The sequence below is a fragment of the Herpailurus yagouaroundi genome, unplaced genomic scaffold, assembly GCF_014898765.1.
Source record: "Herpailurus yagouaroundi ecotype Mexico unplaced genomic scaffold, PumYag 163, whole genome shotgun sequence".
NCBI classification, from domain to species: domain Eukaryota; kingdom Metazoa; phylum Chordata; class Mammalia; order Carnivora; family Felidae; genus Herpailurus; species Herpailurus yagouaroundi.
The window spans coordinates 210,876-220,739 of NW_024412404.1; positions in this window are offsets into that span (position 1 = coordinate 210,876).

Sequence of the window (9,864 nt, forward strand, 5' to 3'; positions counted from 1 at the left end):
GGAGGGGCAGAGAGAGAGGGAGACACAGAATCGGAAACAGGCTCCAGGCTCTGAGCCATCAGCCCAGAGCCCGACGCGGGGCTCGAACTCACGGACCGCGAGATCGTGGCCTGGCTGAAGTCGGACGCTTAACCGACTGCGCCACCCAGGCGCCCCAAGAGAGTTTTTAATGTTACAAAGAAATTTGTTTTGCAATGACTGAAAGTGGCACTCATCTGTGCAACAGACATTTATTAAGCATCTTCCATAAACCATATAATTGAGAATGAACATTTTGGAGAATTAAAAGCTTACAGATAAGATTATATCATTTGTAACATAGGTTATATAATTATGATAACATGTGTTGGGGTTTTCCTTCACAAATTGTAGCAGGTACAGTTGTGTATACCAAGACTTTATACTACAAAGTACATGGATTTATTTGATTTTTTTCATTAGTTATGAAGGATTTGGGTTTGGTTTGGTTTTAAGATAAACATTGATTTTGGTTCCTAATTGGCAACATGTTTAGTGCTTGTGTACTGTGAGAGTATGTTATCTACTGGTTGTTAGAAGCTATTCTTCACAAACTGATTTCAGGCAAAGCCACTCACCTCTCAGCCCCTAAAATGGCTGAATAAAATGGCGTTTTAGGCAATTTGTTTGCAAATTCTAGGCCAAGCCTAAATTTTCAGCATCCACAAAGGAAAAAAGAAAAAGGCTGATAGGTTATCAGTTTGAATTTAATTTTTATTATAAGATTATTCCTACTTTTGTGGTATTGAACTATCCTTTTATGAAATGTTGATGTAGTATTAGTTGCTTTAAATATCTTTAATTGGCAAAATAAAAAGTTGGCAGCCCTATATTGGTCCCCACTTTTTTTTTTAACTACTCCATGAAATCTAAAAGTCTGGGAACCACTAAGCCAAGATCCTGAGACTTAACTCTTTTGTTAAGGTATTAATACAGTTTTATTAATTTTGATACTTTGTATATTTGAATTTTTTTAATGTTTATTTATTTTTGAGAGAGTGAGACAGAGCGTGAGTGGGGGAGGGCAGAGAGAGAGGGAGACAGAATCCGAAACAGGATCCAGGCTCTGAGTGGTCCACCCAATGCAGGGCTCGAACTCACGAACCATGAGATCATGACCTGAGTCAAAGTCAGACGCTTAACTGACTGAGCCACCCAGGTACCCCAATACTTCATATATTTGAAATTTTTCATATATGATGATTAGCACAATATTGAGGTTTTCTGCAAAGTTGTTAATGTATAAGAATACATTTTTATTTCTGTTCAAATGTACTATCATGGAATGGATCCAAACTGAGAGTTAAAACTATCCATCCTAATCGTTAAAGGATTAAATAAAATACACAACACAGAGATTTAGAAAGGATGATTGTTAATTGGGTTTATGCCTTTCCTAAGAAACATCTATATTTTTAGGGATTTAAGAAGTATTTCATAAACAAAAGAATTGCATATGTTAACTAAAGTTGCCAGGAATTATGACAAAGGGAAAAGACTGGGAATAAGATTTTGATAAATTGAGGACTATAGTTAGGATTATAGATTAAGGGTATTAATACGGTATTACCCCTAAGGTCTCTGAACAACAGAAAAGGCATTTCAACCTCAAACATGCAACAGTAGAATACCAAGCTGAAAATGTTGGCTACACATTGTGTAAACTAGATGTTCTCTTTCAGTCATACCAGTTATCTATGAGGATATTCTATTTCTTTCCAGTTCTTACAATATTTCTTTTACAGATCAGTAGAAGTCAATTTCTGTTAAGACCTGGTTCTCTGAGTGCTTGTTCAAAAGTTTTCATTTATAAGTACACAGAGTTGTATAGATTCCCAGCCTTATGTTTAAAATAAGGCCTACCTGCCTGCATGCTCACTACTGTGGGATAATTTCTTTTTCTTTTTTCTTTTTTTGCTAGTGATATGCCTACTAACATTTCTATTATTGGGTTAGGCGGTGAGTGGCTCATCTAATCCATATTCAAGATAGACATGAGAGATGATGTCTCTTACAGACTTATCATCCATTAAACTTAGCTAAATCTATTATTTTTCAAAATCTCCCAACCCTGAAAGGTAGAGTTTCATTTATGTACTCCATCTGCACAGAAATCTTTTTTCTTTATCCTAAAATTTCTTGATACAGACTTCCTCTCCTCATTTAAGACAAGACTGTGTGTTCACTTTAATACCCTTTATTTTATACTTTTAAAATTCCTCTACCCTCATCTTTCCAACTTGTAGTCTGCCCTGTAGCCATCACATGAAACTTTTCCTTATCTCTTCATCTCCATGTCCCTTCCAATGGAGAGCATTTTGGTCATCACTTAGAGTAGCCAATTATCTTTTAGTACTATTGCTCTTAGGATCCACTGGGAAACTGCTAGCACAGAAGCAAAAATACACTGGCTTTCCATTGCTAGTTACTGCTTTCATTCTGACCCTGGATGCCATCTAGTATAGAGTCTCCGATAATGAAAATACTAAATCATGAATTACGTTTCATAATTTAACACTACCATCCAATGTATGCACTTAAGTTCTGTTCCTCCAGTAGATCTGTACCCCCAAAGTCTGGTCACTTGTAGGAGTTTAAATGGTTCTGTGCTTCCTTTATGCTTTTAGCATCTTGTTTACCAAAGTCATTGGTCATGCTACATGGCTCACTTTTTTTTTGAAACCCTGAGAAAGAAAAATTTTCCAGTTTTGGTCAATACAATAGACCCAGTACCCAAAACAATTATAAGCACATAGCAGGTACTCAATAAACACTTGTTTTAATTAACAATGAGATTTGAATGTAATTTTAAAAGGATACAAAAATCACTCTCCAAAGTCAATATTTCTTTTTAAAAATTTTTTAAAGTTTATTTATTTTGAGAAAGAGCAGGGGAGGGAGAGAGAGAATCCCAAGCAGGCTCTGCACTGTCAACACAGAGCCCAATGCAGGGCTTGAATTCATGAACTGTGAGATCATGATGTGAGTCAAAACCAATAGTCAATGTTTAACCGACTGAACCACCTAAGTGCCCCTGAAAGTCAATATTTCTTGTTCTCCCCCAAATCCTGATTATCCTTTTTTCCAAGTTTTTCTCCTTTACATCCAGTATTATAAACTTTTAGACATACCTATTAGGAAAATTTACTGAGTAGCTAGCTATCTTAACCTGACATGATTGGCTATAATATAGTCTAATCAATATTTCTGTCCCTAAACTTCTAGTATAAAAATCAACACACAAATACTAATATCCAGATCAGCTTGTTTAAGCCAGTATGCACACAAATGCCTTATAATCGGGAAAAATATATAGCACTTGGAATATTTAAAATCTGTGTACATTGCTTTGGGAGAAGAGAAACCTGCTATAAAAAAAACCCAAAAGTTCTGGAGTTTGTCAACCTAAAAGGCTTTCTAATTGCATTTATTACCTCTTTGAGACCATGTGCACCAGTGCAGCAATCATAAGCTTCTAAATCACACCTGTTCAAATCCATGCTCTGCCACCTGAAGAAATAATTTTCCATTGGCCTCTGTGATGGTTAGTTTTATATGTCAACTTGACCACAAAGTGCCCAGATACTGGGTCAAGTTCTGAGGGTGTTTTTGGATGAGATTAACATTTAAATCGATAGATTAAAGTAGATTGTCCACCCTAATGTGATTAGGCCTTATCCAACCAGCTGAAGGCTTGAATAAAACAAAAAAGCTAACCCTCCCCGGAGGAAGAATTCTTCCTGTTTGACTGCCTTTGAACTGAAACATCTGTTCTTCCTGAGTCTCCAAAGCCTGCCAGTCTTTGGACTAGAACTAAAACATTGGATCTCCTAGGTCTCCAGCTTGCTGACTCACCCTGCAGATATTGGGACTTGTCAGCCTTCATAATCTCATGAGCCAATTCCTTCTAATCACACAATACAAACCGTCTTGGCTTCCTTACCATAAAATCAAGTCCCCTGCTAAAAGTAGTACAAAAAACAAAGATTCAGCGTTGTTTTGTGCATAAATAACACTGAGAAATGATTGAATTTGGCATGCTTTTGTCATCACTCCCAGATGTTTTTCTAAAATGGTCCTGTTTTTCTGCATGAGGGAAAAGCAGATTTTTAATTATAGGGCCTTAATAATAATATGGGGTCTTTCTAAAGCAATTCCTACAAATAATTACTCAGCACTAGCTGTTTGCCAGACTGTAACGAGACTCAAACAATCCCCACCCTCACAGTTTATCAGCCCCTAACTCTTAGAAGGGGTGAAGGTGCTCTGTTAGTGCGGAGCCAGATATGGGGCTCAAACTCACAAACTGTGAGATTATGACTGGAGCCAAAATCCAGAGTCAGATGCTTAACTGACTGAGCCACCCAGGTGCCCCCCAATAGTGATGTTTTAATTTCTTTTTTAATTGTTAATGTTTATTTTTGAGAGAGAGACACACACAGTGTGAGCAGGGGAGGGTCAGAGAGAGAGACACGCACACACAATCTGGTGCAGGCACCAGACTCTTAGCTGTCAGCACAGAACCTGACGAGGGGCTCCAACTTAGGAGCTATGAGATCATGACCTAAACCAAAGTCGGACACCTAACCAACTGAGTCATCCAGGTGACCCAATAGAGATGTTTTAAATTAAGCTATCCCATAATGTAATTTTGAAGAGGAAAAATAAGTGGGTATTTATATCAAAACCATTCTTAGTATTCACTGCCCATCAGTGAACACCCTAAAAAGTCCCTAACAAAGCTAAGAACTAAAGACTCCTCCTTTTCCACTGTGTGACCTTAGTCTGATCACTTAACCTATTTGAGTCCCTATAAAACATGTAATAAGACTATCTCACAGCACTGTTATGAGATGAAATGCATGTGAAATGTGTATTAAGTCTTTACATAGTGCCCAACACCTAGTAAGTATGCTCAATTGTTCTGTCCGTTGTTCGCCTGTTTAACAGCATATCAGAATGCTGTAGGAATCATTACTACTGCATAGCCATGACCATTTTAATTCAAAGAAACATTTTTCTTTATCAAACACTGTAGTTTGGTCCAAACTAGTCAACTAAACTATAGTTGGTTTGAGTATAAGATTGCTTTAATTAATATACTCTTTGTTTGATTGATACTGTCTAAAGACCCAGAACAAGAAACTAAAAAAGAACAGAAGCAATAAACACACCACACAAAGTTTATGAGATCGGAAATTTAAACTGAAAGAAGTAACCCAAACATTACTAAATTTTACCCTTCTCCTTTCGTCCTTTGGCCTCTTACGTTAGTATCTGCTCCATAGAATAAAAGCCTAGTGAGAAATGCAAAATTCTGAAGATTCCCTTGTAGTTGTTACCATGACCACCAAGGGGAGACATGGGCACACCTTGCTGGGGCAAGGCAATAGAGTGGAGTAAAGTCTCTTTTTTGTAAAAGTTTCTCATTAACATTCAGTCAAGATTAGGAAAATTGTGGTACTGTTGACTAATGGAAGTGGACCACTTGATTTCAAAAAAACAGTTCCAACTAGCTAAATTTTTATTACTGTCCTAAGAAAAAAAGAGAATGTAAACCCTGGGGGCAGAATCAAACTCCAAACTGTAAACAGATGAAATTCAGCAATTTCAGACTGTTCTTTTTATCAGTAGGCACAGAAAAAGTACACTTGCAGGGTAAGTGCTCCAAGAAACTTCATATGTAGTATCAAATTTCTTTTTTTGTTATTGTTGTTGTTTTTTGTTTGTTGAGGTTTAGGTTTGGGGGTATTTTTGTTTTTGTTTTTAATTTTCAAGTTTGTTGACCTACAGTGTAGTCTTGGCTTCAGGAGTAGAACCTAGTGATTCACCGTGTACACCCAGTGCTTATCCTGGAAAGTGATCTCCTTAAATGCCCATCACCTGTACAAACCATTCTCTCTCCCACCCACCCCCCGCTCCATCAACCCTCTGTTTGTTCTCTATGTGTAAGGCTCTCTTATGGTTTGCCTCCCTCTATGTTTTTATCTTATTTTTCCTTCCCTTCCCCTATGTTCATCTGTTGAGTTTCTCAAATTCTGCATAGGAGTGAAATCATATGATCTCTGTCTTTCTCTGACTGACTTATTTCGCTTAGCATAATACACTCTACTTCCAAAAACATTGTTGCAAATGACAAGATTTCATTCTTTTACATCACCAAGTAGTATTCCATCTGTGTGTGTGTGTATGCATGCCACATCTTTATCCATTTATCAGTAGATGGACCAGTAGATGGGGTATTTCCATAATTTGGCTATTTTTGATGGTGCTGTTGTAAATATTGGGGTGCATGTGCCCCTTCGAATTAGCATTTTTGTACCCTTTGGATAAATACCTAGTAGTGCAATTGCTGGGTTGTAGGGTAGTTCTATTTTTAATTCTTTTTAATCTTTTGTTTTTAATGTTTGTTTATTTTGAGGGAGAGAGGCAGAATGCTAGTGGGGGAGGGGCAGAGAGGGAGGGAGACACAGAAAACAAAGCAGGCTCCAGGCTCCAAGCTGTCAGCACAGAGCCCAATGCTCATGGACCAATGAGATCATGACCTGAGCCGAAGTCAGACGCTTAACCGACTGAGCCCCCCAGGTGACCCTCTATTTTTAATTTTTTGAGGAACCTCTATACTGTTTTTCCAGAGTGGCTATAACATTTTATACTCCCACCAACAGTGCAAAGGGGTTCCCCAATCTCCACATTCTTGCCAACATCTGTTGTTTCTTGGGTTGTTGATTTTAGCCACTCTGACTGGTGTGAGTGGTATCTCAGTGTGGTTTTGATTTGTATTTCCTGGATGAGAGATGTTGAGCATCTTTTCATGTGTCTGTTTGCCATCTGGATGTCTTCTTTGGAAAAGTGTCTATTCATGACTTCTGCCCATTTCTTCACTGGATTATTTGTTTTTAATGTGTTGAGTTTGGTGAGTTCTTTATAGGTTTTTGATATTAACCCTTTATCTGATATGTCATTATCCCATTCTGTTGGTTGTCTTTTACTTTTATTGATTGTTTCCTTTGCTGTACAGAAGTTTTTTTTATCTTGGTGAGGTCCCAATAGTTCATTTTTGCTTTTATTTCCCTTGCCTTTGGATACATGTTATGTAAGAAGTTACTGTGGCTGAGATCAAAGAGGTTGCTGCCTGCTTTCTCCTGTAAGATTTTGATGGTTTCCTGTCTCACATTTAAGTCTTTCATCAGTTTTGAATTTATTTTTGTGTATGGTGTAAGAAAGTGGTCCAGTTTCATTCTGCTGCATGTTGCTGTCCAGTTCTCCCAGCACCATTTGCTCAGGTGACTCTCTTTTTTCCATTGGATACTCTTTCCTGGTTTGTCAAAGATTAGTTGGCCATATGTTTGTGGGTCCATTTCTGGGTTCTCGATTCTATTCCATTGATCTATGTGTCTGTTTTTGTCCCAATACCATACTGTCTTGATGGTTACAGCTTTGTAATACAACTTAAAGTCCGGGATTGTGATGCCTCCTGCTTTGGTTTTCTTTTTTAATATTACTTTGTCTATTCTGGGTCTTTTGTGGTTCCATACAAATTTTTGGTTTGTTCTAGCTCTTTGAAGAATGCTGGTGTTATTTTGATAGGGATAGGGATGGCATTCAATGTATAGGTTACTTTTGGTAGTATCGACATTTTAACAATATTTGTTCTTCCAATCCATGAGTATAGAATGTTTTTCCATTTCTTTGTCTCTTCTTTGATTTCTTTGGTAAGCTTTCTATAGTTTTCAGCTTTTACCTCCTTGGTTAGGTTTATTCCTAGGTATTTTAGGGGTTTTGGTGCAATTGTTAATAGGATCAATTTCTTGATATCTCCTTCTGTTGCGTCTTTATTGGTGCATAGAAATGCAACCAATTTCTATATTGATTTTATTTCCTGTGACTTTGCTAAATTCATGTATCAGCTCTAGCAGATTTTTGGTTGAGTCTTTCAGGTTTTCCATGTAGAGTACAACGTCATCTGTGAACAGTCAATTTGCATGCCTTTTATTTATTTATTTTTTTATTGTCTGATTGCTGAGGCTAGGACTTCCAACACTATTTTGAATAAGAGAGATGAGAGTGGACATACCTGTGTGCTCCTGATCTCAGGGAGAGAGTTTTCAGTTTTTCCCCATTGAGGATGATTTTAGCTGCAGGTCTTTCATTTGTGGCTATTATCAGGTTAAGGCATCTTCCTTCTATACCTACTTTCTTGAGAGCTTTTATCAAGAAAAGATGCTGTATTTTGTCAAAAGTTTTTCTGCATCTATTGACAGGATCATATGGTTTTTATCCTTCCTTCTACTAATGTGGTATATCATGTTGATTGATTTGCAAGTATTGAACTAGCCCTGCAGCCCAGGAATGGATCCCACTTGATCATGGTGAATAATTTTTTAATGTACTGTTGAATTTAACTTGGTAATATCTTGGTGAGAATTTTTGCTTCCAGTTTCATCAGGGATATTGGCCTGTAATTCTCCTTTTTAGTGGGTCTTTGTCTGGTCTTGGAATCAAGGTAATGCTAGCTTGATACAATGAGTTTGGAAGTTTTCCTTCCATTTCTATTTTTTGGAACAGTTTGAGAAGAATAGGTATTAACTCTTCATTAAATGTCTGGTAGAATTCCCCTGGGAAGCCATCTGGCCCAGGACTCTTATTGTTGGGAGATATTTGAAATCGATTCAATTTCTTTGCTGGTTATAGGTCTTTTCAAATTTTCTCTTTCTTCCCATTTGAGTTTTGGTAGTGTGTGAGCATCTAGAAATTTGTCCACTTCTTCCAGATTGTCCAGTTTATTGACATATAATTTTCCATAGTATTCTCTAATAATTGTTTGTATTTCTGTGGTGTTGGTTGTGATCTCTACTCTTTCATTCGTGATGTTATCTATTTGGGTCCTCTCTCTTTTCCTTTTGAGAAGTCAGGCTAGAGGGTTATCAATATTGTTTATTCTTTCAAAAAACCATGTCATACTTTCATTGATCTGTACTACTGTTTTTTTTTTGGATTCTATATCATTTATTTCTGCTCCAATCTTTATTATTTCCCTTCTTCTGATGGCTTTGGGCTTTATTTGCTGCTGCTTCTCCAGCTCCTTTTGATGTGAGGTTAGGTTGTATATTTGGGAACTTTCTTGCTTCTTGAGACAGGCCTGAATTGCAATGTATTTTCTTCTTAGGACTGCCTTTGCTACATCCCAAAGAGTTTGAACTGTCATGTTCTCATTTTCATTTTCTTCCATGCATTTTTTAATTTCTTATTTAATTTACTGATTAAACCATTTGTTTTTTAGTAGGATGTTCTTTATGTATTTAGGGGCTTTCCAAATTTTTTTCTTGTAGTTGATTTTAAATTTCATAGTGTTGTAATATGAAAATATGCATGGTATCTCAATCTTTTTGTGCCTGTTGAGGGCTGCTTTGTGATCTAGTATGTGATCTATTTTGGAGAACGTTCCATATGCACTCAAGAAGAATGTGTATTCTGCTGCTTTAGGATGAAATGTTCTGAATATATCTGTTAAGTCCATCTGGCCCAAGGTGTCTTTCAGAGCTGTTGTTTCCTTATTGATTCCTGCATAGATGATCTGTCCACTGTTGTAAGTGGAATATTAAAGTCTCCTACAATTACAGTATTATTATCAATAAGTTTGTTTATGTTTGTGATTAACTGATTTATATATTTGCAATGTTTCATGTTGGGGGCATAAATATTTACAACGGTTAGCTCTTCTTGATGCGTAGACCCCATAATTATTATATAATGGTCTTCTTTGTCTCTTGATACAGTCTTTGTTTTAAAACCTAGTTTGTCTGATATAAGTATGGCTACTCCGGCTTTCTTTTGATGTCCATT